Raw genomic sequence first — 6,000 nt, 5'->3', positions numbered from 1 at the left:
TGTGTCTGTCAGCGTAGTGTCCAGAGCATGAAGGTGCTACCAGGAGACAGGCCAGTACATCAGGAGACGTAGAAGAGGCCGTAGGAGGGCAACAACCCAGCAGCAGGACCGCTACCTCCACCTTTGTGCAAGGAGGAGCAGGAGGAGCACTGCCAGAGCCCTGCAAAATGACCTCCAGCAGGCCACAAATGTGCATGTGTCTGCTCAAACGGTCAGAAACAGACTCCATGAGGGTGGTATGAGGGCCCGACGTCCACAGGTGGGGGTTGTGCTTACAGCCCAACACCGTGCAGGACGTTTGGCATTTGCCAGAGAACGCCAAGATTGGCAAATCTGTGCGCTTCACAGATGAAAGCAGGTTCACACTGAGCACATGTGACAGACGTGACAGAGTCTAGAGACGCAGTGGAGAACGTTCTGCTGCCTGCAACATCCTCCAGCATGACCGGTTTGGCGGTGGGTCAGTCATGGTGTGGGGTGGCATTTCTTTGGGGGGCAGCACAGCCCTCCATGTGCTCGCCAGAGGTAGCCTGACTGCCATTAGGTACCGAGATGAGATCCTCAGACTCCTTGTGAGACCATATGCTGGTGGGGTTGGCCCTGGGTTCCTCCTAATGCAAGACAATGCTAGACCTCATGTGGCTGGAGTGTGTCAGCAGTTCCTGCAAGAGGAAGGCATTGATGCTATGGACTGGCCCGCCCGTTCCCCAGACCTTAATCCAATTGAGCACATCTGGGACATCATGTCTCGCTCCATCCACCAACGCCACGTTGCACCACAGACTGTCCAGGAGTTGGCGGATGCTTTAGTCCAGGTCTGGGAGGAGATCCCTCAGGAGACCATCCGCCACCTCATCTGGAGCATGCCCAGGCATTGTAGGGAGGTCATACAGGCACGTGGAGGCCACACACACTACTGAGCCTTGTTTTAAGGACATTACATCAAAGTTGGATCAGCCTGTAGTGTGGTTTTCCACTTTAATTTTGAGTATGACTCCAAATCCAGACCTCCATGGGTTGATAAATTTGATTTCCATTGATAATTTTTGTGTGATTTTGTTGTCAGCACATTCAACTATGTAAAGAAAAAAGTATTTAATAAGAATATTTCATTCATTCAGATCTAGGATGTGTTATTTTAGTGTTCCCTTTATTTTTTTGAGCAGTGTATAAAACAACGCAAGACTTCGTGCTTTTCAGCTAAAATTATTATATAGAAATCTTGCCACCAACAAAATGTTGAATATTTGGGGCATGAAATCATCGAAGCTCTGCAGATTTTGTTGTGAGGATACAGAATCAATACACCATTTATTTTGGTATTGCCCTCAGGTAGCCTGTTTCTGGTCTCAGGTTCAGCCATGGCTGAAAATACATAGCATTGATCTAAAATTGACCCTAGAAATAGTACTGTTAGGAGATCTGGAGAGACCTGGTCAGTCAATTACTAATATACTAATACTCTTAGTAAAAGTATTTATCTTCAACTCGCAATCTGTGGATTCTATTCGATCCGATAGATTGAAATTGTACATTAAACATCACAGTATAGTTGAAAGATATGTGTTGTGTAGAAACCCGAAGTGGGTGGCCAGCAGAGATAGATGGGATGGGATGAGGGAAGCTGAGGGGTTGGTATGTAGAATTGGAGACAAGTGTAAGAGAGAGAATGATTGTCAAAGATAAAAGATAAAAATAATAATAATTTAAAGTCTAAATAAATCATAATCAAAAGTACATTTGAATGACACTAAGTGGCAGTGTTTTTACAACTAATGCCGGTTTGCCTGAGGCTGATGCCGTGCAGGTGTTTGTACACATGCATATACACACACACTCATTCAAATAAACACATAGAAGAACACACACATACATGTAATACAGGCACTCAAACATATACAGTTGTCATTGCTTTTATGATTTTATTTGTCCTTGTCATGACGTTCGTGGGTAAGGTTTATGACCCCCCCCCATAAATACCTTTCTCCCGTCCCTCTCTCTTGACTCTACAGAGGGACTCTTGAATAGCCTTTGTTAAACAGAGAGTCTGGGACATCAAACAAGTGGAGGGAAAGGAACCATATTTCGGTAATAGAACCAGTTGATAATATGCGTTGGTACTTAATGAATATGATGTATGTTCGGTTGTCATCTGAGACATTATGACTGATGACAGGACAACCTAAACTGTATCTGGGAAAGTCTACACATTATAGTTATCAGATTCACATGGAATTGTTGTGCAATTCAAATGTATAAATATAAAATTATTGGTGAAAAGATTAAATGTAATTTTAGCTTCCAAATGAGAGATTTGGGTTTTCATAAGGTTAGGGCTCTGCTCAATCATTGGCCACCCCTGTGAAGAGACATGGGCTATAAACTATGAAACACACCCTTCTCGCTCCACTATATAAAAGTCCTTGACGAAAATGTAACCTCCTGTTCCGGGTACATTAGGATGACGGTCCAATGTCAGAAGGGTTCAGATAATAACTGTTCCAGGTACATTAGGATGACGTTCCGATGTCAAAAGGATTCAGATAATAACTACAGAACGAAGCCAACATCAGCGTGAGCTTTGGTTGCGAATGGTATGAACTTTGAACTCTTATTTACTACAGAAGTGATACCTAGGGCCGCCTGTGTGGCGCAGTGGTTAAGGGCGCTGTACTGCAGCGTCAGCTGTGCCATCGGAGTCCCTGGGTTCGTGCCCAGGCTCTGTCGTAACCGGCCGTGAGGTCCGTGGGGCGACGCACAATTGGCCTAGCGTCATCCGGGTTAGGGAGAGCTTGGTCGGTAGGGATGTCCTTGTCTCATCGCGCACCAGCGACTCCTGTGGCGGGCCTGGGCGCAGTGCGCGCTAACCAAGGTTGTGTATCGGAGGACGCATGACTTTCAACCTTCGTCTCTCCCAAGCCCATATGGGAGTTGTAGCGATGAGACAAGATAGTAGCTACTACAACAATTGGATACCACGAAATTGGGGAGAAAAAAGGGGTAAAAAAAAAAAAAGAAGTGATACCTTCTAGCCGTTGAGTTAGCAGAGGCCGCTGTAAACGTGGGCTAGGAGAGAACCGACAAGAGTATCCCGTCTACCACACAACGACGACACTACAACGTTTCCCTTCACCACTCTTCAAAGGACTCTGTTGGGCAACACGGCCTTCCATCTACCACCAACCTATTGAAGCGCAGCTCAGAGTAAATATTTATTGCATTTTCCTTTTCCAAATGGCCGGTAATTTAGATTGCATAAGATTCTGTATTTACGATAGAGTAGCTGCCTACGGCCCGATAGAGACATTGCTTCTCCCTTTGTTCTTCAGTCTTCCCGCTCTTTCACTGTAGAGCTGTCATATCTGTTCCGTCCGCTAGGGACGTTTTCCTTTATGACATCATTTGTAATCAAGGTATGATTAATTCTGTGTATATGTAATTCTGTGTGTAGTTAGGTATTTAGTAAATAAATAATTAAACCCAATTTTGCATTGCTGATTCAACTTGTTAGCCAGGGTTCGTGAAGATAACCAAGAATTTACAACTTTCAGATGAGATTGAAATAAGGTGACAATTAATATTGACTGCTATTGATGTAAATATTACTAGGCCTTTAAGAGTTTATTCGAAAGATAACAGCTCTATAAATATTATTTCGTGGTGCCCATACTTTCTAGTTAATTACATTTACATGTTTCAGTGTTATTTGCCTCTCAGCGAGCTTAGAAGTAGTTTAACTCGTCTGGTACGCTCGTGTCACTTGACAGCTCTTGGCTGTGCTTCCCTTTTGTAGTCTGTAATGGTTTTCAAGCCCTGCCACAGTCCTGTATTGACACTTTGTTACAGCGGGATTTCTTAGAAGCTTCCGGGTTAGAGTCCCGCTCCTTCAAAGCGGCAGCTCTAGCCTTTAGCTCAGTGCGGACGTTGCCTGTAATCCATGGCTTCTGGTTGGGGCATGTTCGTACGGTCACTGTGTGGACAACATCATCGATGCACTTACTGATGAAGCCACTGAATTATGGTAAATTAGCCAAATGGAGGGAGAGGCTTGTACGCGTCTCTGTGTGTGGAGTAAAGGTGGCCAATAGGCGTGGCGCCTCTGGATGAGCGTTTTCCTGTTTGCTTACGGCAGAATACAGCTCATTGAGTGCAGTCGTAGTGCCAGCATCGGTCTGTGTTGTGATGTAGACAGCTACGAAAAATACAAATGAAAATTTTCTAGGTAGATAGTTTGGTCTACAGCTCATCACGGATACTCTACCTCAGGCGAGCAAAACCTTGAGACTTCCTTAGATATCGTGCACCAGCTCTTGTTTACATATATGCATAGTCCGCCACCCCTTGTCTTACCAGATGCCGCTGTTCTATCCTACCGATACAGCGTATAACCAGCTGTATGTTGATAATTTATTTATATGTTTTTATTGAACCTTTATTTAACTAGGCAACGTCATCGTTCAGCCATGACTCCATGAAGCATAAGATATTACAGTTTTTAATATTCCATTGGCGGTTTAATTTTCCTCGTAGGTCGTCCTTTTTATTTTCCAATTATTTTTCGTTAGCTAGTAGAATGGAAGGTAGGGGGGTTTATTCGATTGCCTACAAATTCTCAGACGGAAGCTCAACCTCCGTCCTCTCTTTCTCCATCGTCTCTTCATGCATATGACAGGGATTTGGGCCTGTTCCCGGGAAAGCAGTATGTCGTTCACATCGGGATCATCGGACTCGTTAAAGGAAAAAAAAGCTTCTGCCAGTTCGTGGTGAGTAATTGCTGTTCTGATGTCCAGAAGTTATTTTTGGTCGTAAGAGACGGTAGCAGCAACATTATTTACAAAATAAGTTCAAAAATAAGTTACAAACCACGCAAAAAAACAAACATAAAAACACAATTGGTTAGGAGCAAGTAAAACGTCAGTCATCTTCTCCGGCGCCGTCAGTCAAAGGATCTCCTGTCTCTTCTATAAATGTTATATACTTGTATTGCTACTGCTGTATCATGAATTATCTAAGTGAGTCTCAGAAATGGCTAATATATGAATGTTATCTGATGTTAGCAAGTAATTGATTTCATTAACCTTATTTCTAAGGCTACATATATTAATATGGGCTATTTTCAGCCCTTTCCTGTGTACTTTATCAGAGATTATCATAATATGGCAAAGAGCAAACAAAGCAAGAGAAAACATATACATTCAGCAGTGCATTAATCAGTTGGTGTGTGTGTGTGTGTGTGTGTGTGTGTGTGTGTGTGTGTGTGTGTGTGTGTGTGTGTGTGTGTGTGTGTGTGTGTGTGTGTGTGTGTGTGTGTGTGTGTGTGTGTGTGTGTGTGTGTGTGTGTGCGCGCTGCGGGGTTGACACTCACTTATCCCTTCCAGGCTTTTGGGAGGGATGGTGAACAATGAGCCTGTCATAGCAGATGTAATCAATGTCTTCACACGCTCTGGCAGCTTTAATGGCTGGGATACGTTCTTTCTTCTGGCGCACAGCTTCAGGATAGATGAATTACGTTCCTCTTTTGGCTCTTTCCAGAACAGCTACCTTGTCCTTGGACCTCAGGAACTTGACCATTATCGGCCTGGGCCTGTCACCTGGGCCGGTGTTAGGTTTTCCAGTCTTGTGGGCGTGCTCCACCTCAATCTTCCTGTGGTCCATTTTCAGTTTCTCCAAGATTATTTCCCTCACTTTGTCCTCAGACTCTGTCCAGGCCTCGTGGAGATTCTGCAATTCTGTCCACAACCATGTTCCGCCTTGATTGTCCCTCGAGATAATCTGATTTCTCTGTCATTGTTATCATGGATTCACATACAGAACTGATATCCTCTCTCAATGATTGCTACGCCAAGCAGCTCCTCAGACCCGGCCTTGGTCGGCAGGATAACTGGACAGATAGTAGAGGTCCCAGCAACTGATGCTAAGTTGCTATTTAGCGAAAATGCTAAACATGAGATTTGAACTCACAACTTTTGGGTTCATACTATACAAACACCCATGCATCCA

The sequence above is a fragment of the Oncorhynchus tshawytscha genome, linkage group LG09 (assembly GCF_018296145.1).
Source record: "Oncorhynchus tshawytscha isolate Ot180627B linkage group LG09, Otsh_v2.0, whole genome shotgun sequence".
NCBI lineage: Eukaryota > Metazoa > Chordata > Actinopteri > Salmoniformes > Salmonidae > Oncorhynchus > Oncorhynchus tshawytscha.
The sequence above is the reverse complement of the archived record's forward strand: the minus strand, read 5'-3'. Positions refer to the sequence as shown.